The sequence below is a fragment of the Micromys minutus genome (assembly GCF_963924665.1).
Source record: "Micromys minutus genome assembly, chromosome: 4".
NCBI lineage: Eukaryota > Metazoa > Chordata > Mammalia > Rodentia > Muridae > Micromys > Micromys minutus.
The window spans coordinates 88,029,838-88,050,997 of record NC_137973.1 but is presented as its reverse complement, the minus strand read 5'-3'; the positions used below and the strand labels follow the sequence as shown (position 1 = coordinate 88,050,997).

General features: G+C 40.6%; 1 protein-coding gene across 3 annotated transcripts in view; it reads right to left on the bottom strand.

The window, feature by feature from the left end:
- Positions 1-21,160, bottom strand: part of PTGER3 (prostaglandin E receptor 3) — a 73,769-nt gene that overhangs the window by 14,179 nt on the left and 38,430 nt on the right. The window lies entirely within an intron of this gene.

Below are 21,160 nucleotides of genomic sequence, written 5' to 3'. Positions count from 1 at the left end.
TTACTTCCTCTTCCCCACCAGAAAGTAGACTGATGGCCGGCACTCACATAGTTGTGTTGAACCATGTGGCAGTGAATGAAAATGACGGCTGGAATAGCTTTGGTCTCTGATGACCAGGGGATGGCCAGCTCAGCCCTGGGCTACCTACACAGCATTTGTTTACATATCGGAGAAATAACCTTTCAGCCATTCTTTCCTTTCTACTCCTACTTTTATAATTCGGAAGAGAAGTTTCACTTATAGAATTGTGAGTTCTTAACAGTAGTGTGTGTGGGACTGTCTAAACTGTAATGTTATGACTAGCAATGAGCAGTTGGCTAATATAATCATCTTTTTAAACAATGAAAAAATATTGGCTAATTTCGGGGAAAAACTGCTTGATTGAACTATGTGACAGCAATTGAAATCTAAATGCCAGACATAACACATTTCCTATAACCCAGATCAAAAATCCAGGCATCTCACAGAACAGAATTCTTTTTGTAGCGCTGAATAATTATCAACTGCTATTAGAAGGCTCTAGACCTACAAAATATTGGAGTGACTTCAGTTGCTAGTGAATGGATCTGAATCACTGAAACTATTTATAGGCCCCACCCAGAGATAGTCAATAGGAAGCTGATGGGAACATACATCTTTATCCCTGAAGAGTTTGCGTGTAGCAAAATAAAATATGACGTGATTCTGCTCCACAGACAGTGAAAGTAAGAAAAATATCTGTCTCAAAGGGAAACAGTTTGGCGAACTCTGGTTGATTTCCAGGGCTCCCATCCAACAGATGCCTAAGTGGCTCAACTGTCTTGTGATTACCTTAACCATAAAAGTCACCTGACTTAAAGTGCACTTACCACCCTCTATCTACCCAGCCATACACACAGAGAGACACACAAACACAGGCACATACACAGGCACACACAGAGATACACATAGACACACATGTGCAAACAGGCATATATATGCAAAGACATATACACACACAGGCACACACACAGATACATACAGACACACACATGCATATTTATGCAAAGACACATAGATGTGTACACAGACACACAGAGGCACATACAGATACACATAGACAAGTGAACATTCACAAAGAGACACACAGATGCATATAGGTACATATACAGACACCATGCCTTTGTGCACGCATGTGTGCACACACAGACACACACACACAGACACACACAGACACACACAGACACACACACACACACACACACACAGCTCTGCAAAGTAACTTAGGAAATCTCAACTCTAAAGAACATAAGCTCACCACAGTTCCTACAGATGGCTTGAGCACAGTGATGTGGGGATCTCTCCTGCCCCATCTGGCTGCAGAAATCTATGGACACACCCCACAGCAAGATCCCAATGTCTGTCCTCCTCACCACACTGCAGTCCAGTAGAAAAAACCTCAAGTCCCCAGAAAACAGGAGAGTTTTTTGTAAGCAAGGGAACTTGCTTAATTTTCTTCATCAGTTTCCCATTAGCACTCAGATACTGAGGGGATAATTTAAAAGTTCACCTTACATAGTGGATTAGCTTTGCTTGTCCTTATTAGCAAAGGCATACCAGAGGTCCCCTAAAATTAAATCCTTTCCTCTCCTAACACTGGATGTGGATCTTGGCAATGGATATATTGTTTTCTTCCCCAAACCAGATATTCTTTAAGAACTTCACTCTTCCTTTCTTCATAGTGAAACATACATCTTGAATTTAAGTGCTTTCTGGTATCATTGCTGTGCCTTTGTCTTTCTCAGGTCCCCACGATCTGTCCTTAAAGGGAAAACTCCAACAGGAACAAGGGATGTCTGCTGTGTGAAGTAATATGTCAGCAGAGGACGTTGAAGACTACGTGATGGTTGAAGAGCCAGTGGACCCCTGCGTTAGACCTGCTTTCTGAAGAATTCACAACGTGCTGAAGAGTTGAACTGTTCTTGGACAGAAATCCACATTTGGGGCAGTTAGGCTACAGCAGCAGCCGTGTGTCTGTGGCTCAGCGCCTGTGTAAGGTCAAGGGTAAGGAGTGTAGGAAACGCTGTGGTTCTGGGGACTAGAAGCCCTGTTCTGGTGGCTTCCAGGCTTTGCAGAGCAATAAGAGGAAGACAGTATGAAGCCCAGCATGAGTTGGATCTATGAATAAAGGACTAAGATCCATGACCCACTATGGACAGAAACAGGAAACACCTTGGAAGTGTCTGCCTTTCACAGCCTTGCCACACGGTGGTTTCATAAAGTGTTCCAGGAAGGGAAATGATTTCGCAGCCTCTGACTTTACACCTGAACTGCTAAGTGGGTAGGGAGTAGGGGTGTTGAGTCCAGGGCTCAGTGGACAGTGGCGATGTAGCAAAGGCGCCGGCTTCCTCACCACAGCCACCCCTCTCTTCTGGCCTGAGTATGCTCCTCTCAGCGACCTGCTTCCCAGCTGAGGCTCCTTTAGGAACACAGTCTCTACAGGAACGTTCTCCCCTCACCTTACCTCAGAAACGTGACGTGAAGCTGTGCTCAGAGATCTGAACTCATTCAACCTAAACTTCTGCCACCGATGGTGCTGTGAGCAGGAAGCAAAGAAGTTCAGGGCTACAACCACACCATGGGGAGTCAGTCACTGCTTTTTGAAGTAGGCTAGGACTCTTCCTAGTACTATAGTAACTTCATGAACTCTTATTATTTTTTCTGCTAGGCACCCCAGATATTCTTGTACCTATTAATGTGCAACACTATGTGTGATTCTTCAACTCAGTGAACTTTTCCACAGATGCTAAGTATTTCTACTTTAAAGCCCCAATAAATATAGACGCTGGGGTTGTGGGGAGGAGAGGACACAGGCCAGGCTAGACCACCAAACTTAAAGATGTAGTTTGTTATTCAAGGGGCTAGAGGGAGGTGGCGGGGAGGCAGGTCCAGCTGCAGAATGCACACGGGGGTAGAAGGAAACTATCATAGACACAACTGAGGGACTGAACACAGCCACTGACTCTGAATTTGGCAAGAGGAAAAAGCGAGTAGTCTAAGCATTGCCTACCTAGGACTTCATGAAAAAGGAGAAAGTCTCCAGTTAAGGGGAACATGTGAATTAAGGAACTCAATACAGAGATGTGAGCAACCAATTTGCCAGGATTCCAGAGAGGCTGGGATCCTAGCTTCTAGACACCCCAGGAACAGGAGATTAAGCCTAACTCCTACTAGCTTTAGATAAAGTAAAACAGTCCAGTTTGGGGCATAGTGTAGATACCAGAGGCTTTTGAGGGAACTACAATCTCTGCTTTTCAAATGAGAAAAACAAGGCTTAGTTGGATGAGACACTCACTCTAGCAAATGGGGACTGGGCATTTGAGCAAACTGTGACTCAAAACTGCATCCACTCTTAGTGTTATTTTTCTTTATATCTTATTTATCTTAATGGACAAGTAGCAATTTTATATATTTGTAATATATCCCACAGGTTGATATATTATCTTCTAAATTTATCTATAAAAATTCAAATAATTTTTCTATCTACCTAAAACATCTGATAAAACAAAATTACAGATGTTTAAATGCCTTAATAGCCATGAGTTCTGTGACCAGAAATGACTAGCACACTGCTATTTTATTACTATCATAGCCCATAATTTACTAATATTACTCCTAAAATTACCATGAAGGCATTTCTACAGATGCATTGGTGTTATTTAGTGTGATTGTTGGCTATAAGGGATCAGGGTCTTTTTGTGAATCCTACAGATATTATTTCATTTCCTTTGAATACCTTGGGAAATATATCTGTTATTATCTCTAACTTATAGACAAGAGCAGACACCTCTCTAGTTGCACTGCGTATATCATCAAGAACCAGGCTTTGTATTCATACCCAACGCTATAAATGCTGCTGGGAAAAATCAGCAGTGACTTTATACAGATGTGCACCCTATAGCTTTACACAATGTGTTCCCTGGTAAGATGTGCCCAGAGGTGCACAAATACATGGGAGTAAACAAATACACTCTGGTCATATCTATGACTCTCTCTGCAGAAACTGTAAATCTGCCCGAGAACCCATTTCTCAGGAGCTCACAGGCCCCAGGGATGAATCCGTATTATTATTCTGCTAAACAGACCTAACATCAAATTGTTACCTCTTTACCCATAGATCAGCACAGACATCATCAGTGTACATTTTGTGCAGTAGATGGTAGTTAAGACAGAAACTCACAACTCTGAGTGCACAGAATCACTGTCTCTGGAATCCTGAGCCACAACTGGACATCTATACATATACTCCTTCAAGGCTCAGGGACCATCGGGGAAGAGAGAGGAGAAAGATTATAGGAGTTAGAGCATTGTTCTCATGAACTCTCAGCAGCTGTGGTTGCCTGCACAGGACCTGTATAAGATTCATCTGGTGAATATCCTAGCATGAACTGAAAAGTGGTTCCTGAGTCCACATCCCTATTAAACAGTATGTATGTACACATATGATATGAAGTCTAGAAGGAGAGGGTGATTGATCTAGGATTTAGAAAGAGTCAGGTGGTTATGATCAAAATACATTGTAAGCATGAACAAATTCCTGAAAGCATTAATAATAAGTAGTGTATTTATTTATTTAAAAAAGAACCCCCTTGATCAAGGGGATATAAATGAGAAAGAAGTCAAAGATGCTATTTGCTGATAATATGATAGTACACATAAGTGACTCCAAAAATTCTACTAGAGAACTCCTACAGCTGATTAACACCCTCAGTGAAGTGGCTGGATAAAAAATTAAGTCAAAGAAATTAGTAGCACTCCTTTATACCAATGATAAATGGGTTGAAAGAGAAATTAAGGAAATAACATATTTTACAATAGCCATGAATAATATAAAATATCTTGGTGTAACACTAACCAAGCAAGTGAAAGATCTCTATGAAAGGAACTTCAAGTCTTTGAAGGAAGAAATTGAAGAAGATATCAGAAGATGAAAATATCTCCCATGCTCATGAATAGGTAGGATTAGCATAGTGAAAATGGCCATCTTACCAAAAGCAATCTAAAGATTCAATACAATCCCCATCAAGAGTCTACCACAATTTTTATATGCGTTGGAAGAGCAACTCTTAACTTCATATGGAAAAACAAAAAACCCAGGATAGCCAAAATAATCCTGAACAGTAAAAGAACTTTGGGAGGAATCACCATCCCTACCTAAAGAAGTATTACAGAGAAATAGTAATAAAAAATGCATGGTATTGGTACGGAAACAAACACATTCCTCAATGGAATCAAGTAGAAGATCTAGAAATAAATCTACACACCTATGGACAATTAATTTTTTTTAAAGAAGCCAAAACCATACAATGGGAAAAGAAAGCATCTTCAACAAATGGTGCTGATCTAACTAGATGTCTACATGTAGAAGAATGAAAATAGATTTGTATTTACCACAAGGATGAAGGACCTCAACATAAAACTGGATACACTAAATCTCATAGAAGAAAAAGTGGGAAATACCCTTGAATGCAATGGTACAGGAGACAATTTCCTAAACAGAACACAAATGTCTCAGGTTTTAAGATCAACAATAAATAAATGTGACCTCATGAAATTCAAATAGTTCTATAAGGCAAAGGACACTGTCAATAAGACAAAATGGCAGCCTACAGATTGGGAAAGGATCTTCATCAACTCTACATTTGACAGAGAGCTAATATTCAAAAATTACAAAGAACTCAAGAAGTTAGACAACCACAACCCAAATAACCCAATTTAAAAAATGGGGTAGAAGGCTAAACAGGATTCTCAACAGAGGAATCTCTAATGGCTGAGAAGCACTTAAAGAAATGATGAAATTCCTTAGTCATCAGGGAAATGTAAATCAAGACAACTCTAAGGTTATATCGATTAGAATGGCTAAGATCAAAAACTCAAGAGATAAAACATGCTGGTGAGGCTGTGCAGCAAGGGAAATACTCTTCCATTGCTGATGGAAGTACAAACTTGTACAACCACTTTGGAAATCAATTTACAGTTTCTCAAAAATCTGGCTATAGTTCTACCTCAAGACCCAGCTATATCACTTCTGGGTTATAACCCAAAAGATACTCCAACATCCCACAAGGATACTTGCTCAACTATGTTCACAGCAACTTTATCTGTAATAGCCAAGTGGATGGAATTTATGGAGAATATTATTCTAAGTGAAGTAACCCAGTCCCAAAAAGAAATGCATGGTATATATTCACAAGTGGATATCAGCCATAAAATAGAGGTACCATGCTACACTCTACAGACCCAAAGATGCAAAACAAAAAGCAAGGCACAGTGAGGATTCTTGGATCTCATTTAGAAGGGGAAATAAAATAGTCATAAGAGGATGGAAGGAGGAAAGTGGGAGGAAGCAGTAATAGGGATGAGAGATTCCGGATCAGATGTGGGAAAGGGCATGCCATGGCCAGATGGTCATAAAATGAGTGGATATCTGCAACTGATGGGAGGAGGAGATAAGGGCATCTCCAGGGCAAAACTGAGACCTGGGATAAGAGAGTTGCCCAAGAATCAATGGGGGAAACTTAACTATAACTAACAACATTGGAAATTTAGAACTTGAAGAGGCCTCTGTCCTGTAGCCAGGCAGGAACCCCAGTGGAGCAATAGAGATGCCACCCACCAACTAATTTTTAACCCAGAAATGAAGGCATGGGAGGATGAAGCAGAGCCTGAGGAAACAGCCAACCAGTAACCATCCCAGCTTGAGACTCATCTTATGGACAAGCAGCAGTCTCTAACACTATTAAATGATACTCTGTTATACTTGCAGACAGCAGACAGTTGCCCTCTGAGAGGCTCCACCCAGCAGCTGACTCAGACAGATGCAGACACCCACAGCTAAACACTGGATGGAGCTTGGGGACTCTTATAGAAGAATAGGAGGAAGAATTGCAGGCCCCATAGGGGATAAGAACTCCATAGGAAGACCAACAGAGTCAACTAACCTCTACTCTTGTGGCTCTGAGTCTGAACCACCAACCAAAGAACACATACAGGCTGGACCTAGGTCCCCCCCCCCCACACACATAGCAAATGTGCAGCTTGGTCTTCATGTGGGTCCCAAACAATTTGAATGGGGGACTATCCCAAAAGCTGCTGCCTGTCTGTGGGATATTTTCATTTATCTGGGATGCCTTGTCTGACCTCAGTGGGAGAAGTCCCTAGCTTTGCACAGAAATTGAAGTGCCAGGTGTAGGGGGATACCCAGGGGATTTCCACCTGCTTAGAGGAAGATGGGAGGGGGGTGGAAGGAAGATTGTAGGAGGGGGGTGACTGGGAGGGGGCCAGTGAGTGGGATATAAAGTAAATAAGTAAAAATTAAATTAAATTAAAAGAACCACCTTCAGATGCATGTGCGAATATAACAGGCCCTTTACATGTAGCCCTTGGCTTCCTTTGATGATGTTGTGACCTCACGGAGTGCATGGTACACTGCATGGAGATTCTGTCTTCATGGAATTTGTAAAGTCAGCACAGATTTCAACACAAAACTGGCATCAACACCAGATTCTATGCTGTAATGAGGTACTGAATAGTCAAGTAGAACACCTCTTGAGGCTCATTTTACCTCTCTTAGTATGAGGATCTCAGTTCAATCTCTGGGCTCACCAGAAAGAGCTGGATGAAATGCACCTTGAAAGCTAGCACAGGGGAGGTAGAGAAGGGCAGATTCACCTCGATACCTATCTGGTCAACCTAGCCAAATCAGCAAGATCCAAGTCAAGCAAGAGAGACCCTATGTCCAATCTGAAAACAGTTGAGGCTGACCTCTGGTCTCTGTATGCATGTGCTCATGTGTGTGGATGCCTGTCCTGCAGAGATGCACCAGGACACAAGCACACCCACACATGCACAGGAAGACAACAATTTTATTGATCTGGGGGGGGGGGGGGGAGAGACAAGCTGCCATGGTGGCCCAAGCCTTTAATCCCAGAACTTGGAGGCAAATGCAGGTAGATCTTTCTGTGTTTGAAGCCAGCCTGGTCTACAGAGAGAATTTCAGAACAGCTAGGGCTACACAGAAAAACCATGACTCCAAAACCAAAAACAAAACAAAACAAAACAGAACCCACTATGATTATGTAAAAGTATTAGTTCCCCAAAGAGCTAAATCAAATGATTTATTCATTTCTATATTTAAAATCTACCCCGCTATCCCTCTCCTCCTCTCTCTAACATAAAATCACTCCACAGACTTGGTAATACTATGCTAAAAATTTGGTGAGAGGTGTTTGCAATGGATTTATTCTATTAACTCTATGAATAATACACCTAATAAAATGATCATAAGAAATAATTAGCTAAGTTGGAGTAAGTGCATATTGTTATGGGGATTTCACCGTGAAGAGAATCTGTCTCTGATATTGTTGATCACTGGGTGTTCTCATTTAACTACTGCAAAATCATCACTGTGGCTTTTTAATTTTTGTCTGTCCTTTTTGTATGAAACTACAAAGTGGCTAATTGAAACATAGCCACCACGCTAGACTACCTTTGTGATACGAGCCTGGCACAATTAGTCTAGCATCACATAGAGCAGATGTGTCTCAGGGGAAAAAGGGTTATCGAAAAGCACCACTAAGTTCAACTGTTAAATTCTAAAACATCCATTTTTGTTCATACCAGTTCAGACTTGGTAGCCACTCTATAAATTATTTGTTTCATGGGATCCTGAAGTCCTGGACTGTAAGAAGCCTTTAAGAAGTATTTGCATTTCCTCCTAGCTTCCATCTGGTAGCCCAGCCATTGCAGAACTCAGACAGGTTAGTACCTTACTATGTCTTCAAGTGCATACTTCTATCTTGGGCCACATCTGTTTGGCTTTTTTCTTTCTTTCTTTCTTTCTTTCTTTCTTTCTTTCTTTCTTTCTTTCTTTCTTTCTCTCTCTCTCTCTCTCTCTCTCTCTCTCTCTCTCTCTCTCTCTCTCTCTCTTTTTAAATATCAGTTGAAACTCTCTCTGTAGCTACTTCCCACCTTTCACAGCACTGAAACACACCTGATTCCAGGTGACAGTCCTTTAATACACAGACACCCCATCTTGTCTCTTGGATACAGTCAGGCTCAAGGAGAGAGTTTCAAAGACCAGCTTTTCAAGGGACAGTGGTGGCTCATTCTGAGTGGCCTCGAGTAATTTTCTTCTGCTCTGTGCTTTTCTCCATTGTTGAGATTTCACACTTGAATAATTGTGATGTAATTATGATGAAAAGCACTTAAATTTTGTTGAAAATATTAAAGCTCTAAATAAAATTAATAAAAACTGAGACTGTTTTGAAAGAATCCAGTGATCTGAAGTCTGGAATGTGTGATATAATCTTAAATCTGGAATTCATGATGGCAAAGTTTAGTTCCCAGGGATGGAGCCCTATATTAACAATGTTCAGTAAAAATAAGTGGAGACCAAAGCGACCAAATTATCATGTATTCAATTGGTAATCCAAACACACACACATCAAATATCCCTTTTCTGTACAGCATTGAAACCATAGCAGAAATGGGGCCTTCAGGACCAAAGGGTTGCTGAGAATCCAAATGCTAAGAGAAATCTGATTGTTTCTGTCCCAATCAAACACATTTAATGACCTTATGTTTTTCTCAAATGCAATATGTTCCAAAATCTCTTTGCTAGTTCTATTTGCTAATTACTCCATGACTAAAAACACACAAAAAGGATCTTATGTATACACTTTGTATATACATTGCTTTGCCTGGGTCTTGACAGGTCTGTTGGTGATTTTACACAGGAAATAAAGGTGATAAATACTTTATGAAGAAAAAAACCACAACTGATTCCATGTGACATTACTTAATGTTGGCCTGTGTGTCAACAGATTTGCCTCTCCAAAATACTCACAATCCCTATAAACTAGAATTCATGGATCTAGTGTCCCTTGTCAGAGGAGGGCAGTGAAGTGGCAGGCATACCACACCTGTCTGTACAGCTAATGCTGAGAAAAGTTCACACTGATCTGCCTCAGAGGGGGTCAGGCAACCTCAGCTCTGCCGAAGGAAGCTGATACAGGCACTTCTCAAATGACCTTTTTTGGGTTGCTACACGGTACCTTATCTCACAGACAGGTTGAAACTTTAATTATAAACCAAGCACGTGGTGCATACTTATAGTCCCACCACTTAGGAGGCTGAGGTGGGAGGGTCACAGTTAGGTCAGCCTCAGCTACTCAGCAATAGCCTGGTAAGGTAAAATAAAACCAAAACAAAGCTGCCAGGTATGCTTGTTTTGCCATTTCCTATAATTTCTCATACTTCCTATGGAAATCTTTCCTTCCTCTCTTATCCTGAGTTGGATGATGGGACAGATTTTATACACTGGTGAATACACTTAGCCTTTGAAGACTGGGCTACTTGTCTTCTAAGCCTTTCTTCAATATTAACAATTTACAAAAATGAAATAACTCTATCCAGTGCTTATGCTGGCATTGTTTCATGAAATGCTTACAATGTTTCCTTATATAAAATTGTTACATCCATTTATAGTTAACCTCAAGATTGGAAAATATGACATTAACTTGATTAAGATCAGTCAATGAGTAAATTAACAGAGCTGGTTTTATGGTCCGTGCTCTCAAATACAACATGACATGTGGCAAGGCACAAACTCTGGAGTCAGGAAGTCTCTCTCCACATGGCCATGTGGTATGATGGATTTCTCAGGTTAGTACACTGCAGCTGTCACTTTGTGCACTGTGGCTAATACAGCCATTCTCTCTCCAGATGGTGTCCCCTCACTCGTTTGAAAGACTTACATTGCTTTCTCTAATCATCACAGCTGCCCTATAAGGTAAATTCAAGTATCTCACTGCTTCATACAAAACCTTTATTAGCTCATACACAGTTTCTTTCAAATACTCACATCTGGACTCCCCCCCACACACACACATGTTCCCATAGTCCTGGAGGTGCTCTGGCTGAGACACTTCCCTTCCAAACATAGACTCCCACCAACCAAGTTGGCATCCAGCTTGCCTCTTGCCTCTAGCATATTCTTCTCTCCCCAAAGGTTGTGTAGGGAAATGGGAACAAGGTTAACTCTTAGTTAACTTTATTCGGAGAGACAAAGTACTGTTCTTTCTGCAAGGAAACCATGAGATACAGTCTTTCCTTGCTACTTCAATTTTTAACCATTGTCCTATTAAAACCTGTTTTTATGAGATGAGGCTCATTAATTATATAATTTTAAGATTACTGGTAACTATTATGAAGACTTCTGGACGCCATACCCAATGTGAACCTTGTAGAAGCTGGCCAGTACGGGGAAATCATCACTCATTTTCCCTGAGCAACTCATTTAATTTAGTTTAATTAACTCTAGGCTAGTAAAAACAAAATTTTAAGTAAATATAAGAAATGTGTTAAAACCATTCTGAATAAACTTCACCAGGTTCCAAGATGCCTGAGGATTGCATTTATGTTGAAATACTCAAGATATTATTAAAAATTAGATCATATGTAGATTCCAATATGCACCAGTTTTCAACTCAGTAGCACTTTGGGAGGACTGCCTTTAGAATTCACTTAGCAACGAGAGCAGAATTTAAATTTGGGGATGTTGAAATTGTATTCCCTTGAGGGGAAAGAAAACCAGTAGAGAACATTTTTTACTGTTCTATTTAGTCTGACCAGGGGTTGGAAGAGCATTGTACTGAGGAGAAAACTGGAGATTTAAAAGGTAGAGTCTCCCTGTTACGAAATGGGAGAGGAAAAACCCAAAAAGAGAATTAGGAATTATTTCTTAAAGAAAAAAAACAAAAAAACAAAAACAAAAACAACTAGTCTGCATCCAAAACTGCATCTTGCAGAAAGAAGATAAAGCAAGTTTCAGAATTCGGGCAGGTTCCTCCCCCACCCTTTCTGCCTCCCCCCCTTTCTGCCTCCCCATCTTCAGTCCTTTAAGCTACAGGTTTTCCCTTTGTAAAAGAAAGGCAACAGCTTTGCTGCAAGCCTGCTCCCATGCTAAAAAAAAAAAAAAAAAAAAAAAAAAAAAAAATGGAGAAGCAAAGAACAAAGGGGCTGGAAAGATGTTGATCTTGAATAAACCACATTGTAATAAGCTTTTAGCTTTTGCAAAACCCATAGGCCTGGGCAGGAAGTGTCTGCCACTTCTGCCAACCACCGCCACCCCGAAGCCTGTCTGCCCTCCACTGCTCAGTCATCTGACAAGGAAGAGCCTGGCTGGGTGCAGCACTGTGCACACACCCAGATTAGACATGTGGTCATACCCATTTTTGATGAGAAGCTTGTTTACTGGTCTAAGAAATCCGATTGAAAAGGCTGGCTCCTTGTAGCTGCTGAAGATGGGTCTGCCTCTCAAAATGTCTCAGTCTCAGTAGAGCCAAAGCCTTTCTTAAGCAGAACTTCTGAGGTGTCCTCAGAGGTGAACTTGGAGCCTCAGAAAATGCCTACAGCTATAATTCTTTGTTCAAGGATTAGGTGATATTTAAGCTGAGAAAAGGTGTGAAGCCCAGATCACATTCCATATAATGTTTGTGGCTGGAGCTTTACCTCTAGAGAGCCTCTGAGCACCTCAGCAAAGCTTGATAACAAGACCTACCTTGGAGCACAGGCACAGGATCTGTAGGTCCTGTGAATAAGGGGATTGTGAAATGAAGTCTACACTGTTGGTTCTGCTCGTCTCAAGTTTGCTCACCTTAAAGATTTCCAGAAATCCTAAATTCTGTTCATCTGTGTTTTGCTTTGTGACTGAGTCTCACAGTCAGTACTGGATTCAACTTTGAGTCTATTTACCTTAGCCACACAAGTGCTGGATAATATCCATACGCCACCATGCCCTGCTGAGGGTTTGGCTCTTGACACATTCTCCTAATACGAAGCCCATTTTGAAAGCAGATGTCATCAAAATGATGAATAATTTAATAATTAAGACGTGAGTCTAGAGGACAGGGAATTCAATAAAGACAGGTGAAAGGGTGGGTTGAAATTTTTTTTCTATTTACAATGAGAAAATAAAGGCTGAGAGAGCCAAGGTCAGATGGGGCATTTAGTAATGGTGGAACAAGGCAAGCAACATATACATTAGTTAGAAATGTGTGAGTGAAAATATGCCGAGACAGAGGCCAAGCAAGAAGCAGTCTCCTGGCAATGTGGAGGTGCAGGTTCAAGGTGGTCAGGTCTTGTAATGAGCCTTTGGCATTATTTGACTTTTTAAAACATTTTATTGGCACATTCATTTCACATAGCGAAGGGCTTTAAAACAAGATTTCGGGTACATCAAGAACTTTAACCATATTTATCACATAGCATCCTCCCTTTTCTCCGAGTGTATTTTTTTAAATATATACTTTTACTAAAAAATTTGAAGAAGAAAAACTGTTTACGAAAACTACACAGCTGAGTTATAATGGACAAAGACCAAGAAAGCCTTAATTTTTTGGTATGAAGGTGGTGCACACCTATATCCAGCCCATATTTGACAAATAAATCCAAAAGAAATAAAGCATTATTCCTAAATCATGTGCCCCATCTCGGTCAGGGGCCAGACTCCTAAGAGTATACCCAGTGTCAGTGAGGGTGCCTAACACTGAAACAGACGCTGTTTGCACAGCTCAAGATGAAAACTGCCAAGTTAGTTTCCTGATGGTGCTCTGTTAGTGAAGAAGGCTGACATAGTATCGCTCTCCACCGGGAGAGCGCTCTCCATGGTATGAGACTTTAGGAGTTTGCTTGCCCTAATAATGTCAGGTTGGCTGGAATTTGAGTTAAAAAAAATCTGTTGGTTTATCAAGAACAAGTAACCAGCAAATAACACGTCCGACTGACTTGCTATTCTAACTCCCTGTCCAGCCTGGGGTTCTTTTACTTCTCTCAAAAACTTAGAAGGCATTTTTTTTGTGTGTGTGAAAAAACTTTATTTGAAGAGTAGTTAAGAATCATTTAAATTATCAATCTCCAAAACAGATTGTATTGGGAATACCAGATGGCACGGGGAAACCTGTTGATGAGCAAACCCTAATTAGAAAAGTACAGAACGTAAGTAGTAATCACTCTTGGCCATATATTAACACTTCAACAATTACTTTCAGCATGAATTACTTCTGTCTTCATGGCTCTGAAAACTACAATGTTAGAAAAAAGCTTCCAATGGCCAATAAATAGGTGACAATAGGCAATAACTTTTTTCCAAAAAACGATGTTTGGTGAATCTTCTCCAAACCACTGAACCTTGAGAATCCCTGTGTGATGTAAAAATCCTCCCACAGCCATGCAAAAACATGGGCCATTTCCATATGAGAGAGCATTTTCTAATTTGTGGATTTCTGAAGGTTCTAAGATTTCATTTCCATCTTCATTTATGAAGCAATAACAATACAGAGATCAGTTTCACAAAGCACTCCATACTTTTCCCCAGAGAAACTCAGAACTATGATCCGACTTCTGAAGGCAGCACCACACTGTGCAATGGTGTGTGTCTTGCATTCCTATGCAAAGACTGGATCTGCTAGGTCATCACGGTCACCTGCATTTTTCATCTTTCTGTGTTTTTTCTTTTTCTTTTTCAAGACAGGGTTTCTCTGTGTAGCCCTGGATGTCCTAGAACTTGCTCTGAAGACAAGGCTGGCTTCATAGGGATCTGTCTGCCTCTGCTTCCTGAATGCTGGGATTAAAAGCATCAACGACCACACCTGGATGGCATCTGCATTTTAAATAGCAATGCACAGTCTTGGTTCATGCAGAACTAGGTATAGATTTGTGACACAGTCTAATCATTAGTTTGTTAGGGCTGCGCCTCTTATAAATTCTTATGAATTCTGAATATTATTTTAAGTCTTTCTTGCTGGCTCAGCACAAAGTGAAGCAAAAGAATCCTCTTTGTGTTAAGACAAATGAGCTATTGGATATTTTTTGTTTTAAAAACTCATTTCAGGTGGACTGAATGTGGTGGTGCATACCTTTAATCCTAGCCAAAACCAAACCAACCAACTAAACTGACAAACATATAAATAAAAATAGAAAAAAAAAAAAAAACTTGTTTGAGGAATTACCTATTTAGTGCAATGCTTGCCTAGAAAGCACAAAGTTCTGTATTTGGTTTTCGTCTTGTTTAGAGTGAGAAATGACCATCCCTTCTCCCTAAGTGTTACATTATGTCTTGTTGTCATACAATGACAGTTTTTAAAGTGACAGTAGTGTGGTCACATACCTTACCCTGTCACATACCTTATCTGTTCCCATAGGTCTGAAGGAAGATGTCAAGGAGTGTGACTATTTACTGGGAAGTAAACTTATAGACTTACAGCTTCAGCTTCCAGTGTTTTTACAAAACCGGAAGACTTACTCAATTCCTGGCTCATGAAAAAACTCAGTAAGAGTCCCTAACCTATGTCCACCACCTCCCGAGGGAGTCCATAGATAAACTTGGTGGTGGTAGTCGGTAGGGGCGAGGGCTGTACTTTATCTGACACATCACGGAGAGGTGTAGACACTGTGCACAAGGAGGGGATCAAACATGCTATCAAAGCATTTGGTAAACAACTCAGTGTCTGAGGAATTTAGCCTGGTTAGTTTATCTGGAGACATTTTCTCAATATCCACTGGCTATGATACAAATCATCTTAGGAGGAAACGCGTGCTCTGTGGTTATCTCACACACTACAGACAGATGAAAGACCCTTTAAAGAAAAGCTCTACAAGGCACCTGCCAGGAAATGTGTCCTTAATTACAGAGAATTAAAACACAGAGACTCCCATTAGCAGTCCCTTGTAGAGACACCAGAATAGATGTTGGGGCCTCAGTAGAAAGACAATACTCCTGAGAGTGCACCTCCCCCTCTATGAATAGACTTATGGGCTTAAGGAAACTGGTCAGGCCGCTGTGACCCAGGCATTATTGACAAGGCAGTGCTGCATGTTTGCAGCCACACGCATATTGCAGGCCCAACATCAGTGACACAGACGCACCTCTATTCATGGCCCCTTTCTGAAATCACAGGTTTCTACTGCCAAAGTCTAAGGACTATTTTTCTTGTCCTCATTAAGGACATATTCCTGGTATATAGTGAGCAAAGGCTAAGATGCTGTGTAACAAGCCCACTATCTATGTCTATGTCTAAATCTGTATATCTCAATCAATATCTATCTAATCTTTGTCTCTATTTATGTCTATCTCTTTGTCTGTCTGTCTGTCTATCTGTCTATCTATCTATCTATCTATCTATCTATCTATCTATCTATCTATCTATCATCTATCATCTATCTATCTATCTAATCTATCTAATCTATCTACCTACCTACCTACCTACCTACCTACCTACCTACCTACCTACCTATCTATCTATCTATCTATCTATCTATCTATCTATCTATTTTCCTGTGTATCTGCAGTGCCAAGCCGAGTATCCTGGTCACTTCTGCTCAAGAGTTAGAGAGAGGTGGGTGGAAAGTTAAGACAGCTGTAAGAGCAGTTAGAAAGCTGTGAGGTTCTGGAGAAATGGGGTGAAGTGTCTTCTAATATCCTCCCTCCAGGTTATCAGCTTCCTTTCTCCAAAGCACAACAAAATGTTGCCCATTAATTCATGGTGCCTCACATATCCCTGTGATTTTGTATCTCTGATCGAATTATTTCCCTTTCTCCTACTATGTTATAAATGCAAAGTTTGTGTCCGTGTATATGTTTGTGTGTGACTGTAAGTGCAGTAGATTATAAGTATAAAGTATAAACTACGTATTTATTTGTTTAGTGTGTGTGATAATATCTTTGTGTGTGTGTCTGTGTGTATGCATTTGTATGTGTTTCCGTGTTTATGTATCTACGTGTATGTGTTTGTTTTTATGTGTCTATGTATGTGTATGTCTGTGTTTATGTCTATGTGTGATTGTAAGTGCAATGTGTGAACTATATATTATGTTTAGCCTGTGTGTCTGTGTATATGTCTGTGTGTGATTGTAAGTGCAGTAGGTTGTAAGTGCAAAATATGAACTACATATTATCTGCTTAGCCTGTGTGTGTCTGCGTGTATGTATGTATATATATGTGTGTGTGTGTCTGCACGTATGTATGTATATATATATATGTGTGTGTGTCTGCATGTATGTATGTATGTATGTATGTATGTATGTATGTATATGTGTGTGTATATGTGTGATTGTAAGTGCACTTGATTATAAGTGTCAAGTGTGAACTACATATTTATTTGTTTAGTGTGTTGTGATGTTTTTGTGTGTGTGTGTGTGCATCTGTGTGTGTATTCTGTATGTGTATGGATCTCTGTGTTTATGTGTCAATGTGTGTGTCTGTATGTGTATCTCTGTGTGTGTCTGTGTATATGTCTGTGTGTAAGTGCACTAGATTGTAAGTTCAAAGTAATAAGTACATATTGTTTAGTGTGTGTGTGTGTATGAGTATGTGTATCTGTCTATGTATGTGTGTGCCTGTCTGTGTGTGTGTTTACATGTGTCCCTGTCTATGTGTATATGTCTATTCACCTGTCTGTCTTTCTGTCTGTCTGTGTGAGTGCACATACATGCCAGGGCTGCATGTAGAGGTCTGAGGACACCCTCCAGGACTTAGTTCCTCTCTCTATTATGTGAATCTCCAGGACCAAACCCAGGTTATTCAGCTTAGCCGGTGCCTTGACCTGCTCAGCCATTCCACTGGGAATGCCAAAGCTCCTACCAGAGATAGAACCAGGAGAACAAAGTTGCAGAGAGAGAACAGAGCTGAGGAACTGGCTCAGACTCCACACCTGTGCCGGCTGCACTGCATTCGCCCAGCAGCTGTCAGCAAGCACCGGATCACCAAGAACTGACTCTGCCTTCCCAGGGCATACACACAGCGACATCACACCCCATGGCCAGAAGGCTCCCTGTCACTGGTGAGGATTTCTAGTCAGACATGCTTACTCTAGCTATAATGAGGTTGTGCATAATTAAGAGTGTGATCCTGGCCTTACAACTCCCATGTGGGAAGAACAGAAAAGAGACTTTGTCCAAAAGCCTTTTCTTAGGAGAAAGGCAGGGAAGCTCAACGCACTAGTTTTAATATGTCTAAATTTCCAGAGCAGGGGAGGGGTGGAGTCTGGCCACCGCCACCACAGAATCCAACACCAGGGACTGCTGGTCAAAGGCCTCTGATAGCTCAGGCACTCGTGGTAGTTTACACCAGAATCCACAAGAGCAGGGAGAGAGTTTAATGTATGAATGAGGTTTTGTGTTGAGAACAGCAATCTGGAGAAAGGCAGCATGCGAAAATGCAGACAGAGCGGCTCTCCACCGTGGAGAGGATCAGTGACTTTCTGCATGGTGTTAAGGAGTTGGAACCAAAGCAATAGAGTTGTTCCTGACAGGACAGGACTGTTGCAGGACACTGGGCTTTTATTTGACCACACACAGCAAGGAGATCAGTAAGATGCTTAATACCATTGCGAACAAAATATTCCCAACAAGAAAACAATCCTGAGATCGGGAAATAAAAACAGGGACATTTCATATCATTTGCTTTATTTTTCATTGACAGACAACATAAATAACAGACATTTATTACATACACAAACAAGCTGTCCTTGGATGCCGTCAGAATTCTGATGTACATCTTATACATTCATTCTTTGACTACATAGTATTGAGTATCGCCCTATAAAACACATGATAGTTATATTTCAATACACTGAAAAGAAATACCCATAAAGGTTTACACAAGGCAGTAAAACACACTTTCCTACATTGCCAAGCATGTGGGGACAAAGCAGCATGGAGGAGAGGTGGGGGACTTCCTGCTCTGAGCAATTCAGTGGGGCTTAAAGTGCAGATGCAGCCAGTACCCCAACTCAGAGAGTGGGGTTCCTGTCTGTTAGCTGTGAGCAGCCTACAGTATTGAACGTAACAATAGATTAAGTCTCTCTCTCTTTCTCTCCCTCTCCCCCCCCCCTCTTTTAGTGATTATCTGAGTAAATGCCTTTACTATCTTTTGGCCACTCTCTTTGTCTTCCTGGTAAGCAGTATCTCCTGTTAAATGAAGCCCCCCCTGCCTCCACTTCCGAATTCTGTCTTAAAGGTCTGCCGATTTTAACAGGGTGCAATGGCCAAGTCTTCCCTACCATGTTCTCCACCTCATCTCATGCATACACACATAGCTGTCCTTTCTAAAACACCCAGAATCTTGAATTACATGAATATCCTGTAGCTTCTCAATAAATGATTTTTAGAATCTGAAAACTACACAAGGAAACTATTTTCAAACAATTGCTCAGTTGTGGTGCCTGGCAACATACTGTGCCAAGATATGCTTACTTTAAAAAATCAACATACTTTAAATCTAAAACATTTCTCACCAACACCCAAAGCTTCACAATTAAAAGGGGACATTAGATGTAGAAATCTCTCCAAAATTTTTAAAAAGCATGAAAATGCTAATTTTTATGGGAGGTTTCTTTCTTTCCTTTCTTTCTTTCTTCCTTCCTTCCCTCCTTCCTTCCTTCCTTCCTTCCTTCCTTCCTTTCTTTCTTTCTTTCTTCCTTCCTTTCTTTCTTTCTTCCTTTCTTTCTTTCTTTCCTTTCTTTCTTTCTTTCTTTCCTTCCTTCCTTCCTTCCTTCCTTCCCTCCCTCCTTCCTTCCTTTCTTCCTTCCTTCCTTCCTTCCTTTCTTTCTTTCTTTCTTCCTTCCTTCCTTTCTTTCTTTCTTTCTTTCTTTCCTTCCTTCCTTCCTTCCCTCCCTCCCTCCCTCCCTCCTTCCTTCCTTCCTTCCTTCCTTCCTTTCTTTCTTTCTTCACTTTATAATAAAATTGTTCCACTGAAGCTGACTAGAAACAATCAACGCAAGGTTCACCAACAGCAAATCCTTCTGTTTTTTGCTTTCTGTGAGAGGACAGGCAGGCAGGGTGAGGTAGTGGGAGTAAATCAGTTTCAAAGGTGGGTGTGGAAAGCCAGCACACAGGGTAGTCAATGTTTAGAACATGCAGCTGGCCATGAGAAGCTCTGAAAATAGTATTCTTTGTCTCAGTGGAACTCAGACAGGGAGCAATATTGTCAGTGGCGGAGCTGTCTCTGCAGAGAACGTTCTCTGATCATGGTGTCATACCATACTGGTGAGAGTTAATCGTTCACAGGCTATGACATGATCCTTACCTTAGGGATCATAAAGCATGATACATAAAGTAAAAAGTTCCCTTAGTTCTCTGGTTTGTCCTTCACTCGCTGTTACTGAGTATTTCCTTGGAAACTCTGTAATACCTTCATAAGTAATACTGTGAAAATGTCAGCTATAGCTTAACTCTCCTCAGCATTTTATTGCAGCTCGAAAAACACTTCTCCGGTTTTAATCAAAGATGTACAATTTTTAAACATATATTCAGACTGACATATTTTAATTTAAAAAAATCACAAAACAAACATTAAATACGAATCTTTTGATAGTCCGTCACAGTCTATGACTGGGTGAATAAAAACTGTAATTATTCTAGTTAAGTTATTTCAGCATTTGCAGCAACAGGTGCTTTGCAGGTGGCTCGACACAGGTGTCTTTGGAGTTAACCGGCAACACACTTCCCAACAAATTAAGCAGAGCTACTTCCCATCACTGGTTTGACCTTAGCCCAAAGGAGCTATTGAATAATTGAATGATTTTTTTTTTTTTTAATGCTGGGGAAACCTGAAAGCCAGTTAGTAATCTGGGGCCTCCAATCAATGAAAACTGTGAAAACTGTTGACTAATAATCAATGAATTTCAAGTCCATATGGACTGCCACCTCTTTGCAGCCTGTCTGTGAGTTTTTAGTCTCATCACAAACTTATAGGACATTCTATAATATTTTTCTGTAGCTCTGTCAGGAGATCTTTTATGAGACAAAGAAGAATTATGGAAAAACCTATGTATGCCTTTCATTTCAGAATAGTTTAAGCCTATTGTGATTAAACATATTTATTTAAAATGTCTTGATATACAACTTTAGGCAAATTTGACAAATCTTACTGTTTTGTTGTTGTGATTATTTTCTGAACTGCAGTCTGTGCTGCCTGACTGGCAGGAAATCACAACATAAGTTAGGGGGACCTCAGTTTGAGGCGATCTTCTGGTCTACACCTCTGTAGTCTGGACCAGTGGCATGCACCACTATGCCTGGCTCTAAAGTAACCATAAAACATTTTGTTTCTCCAACTGAAGCGTATTTTTAAGATAGTCAC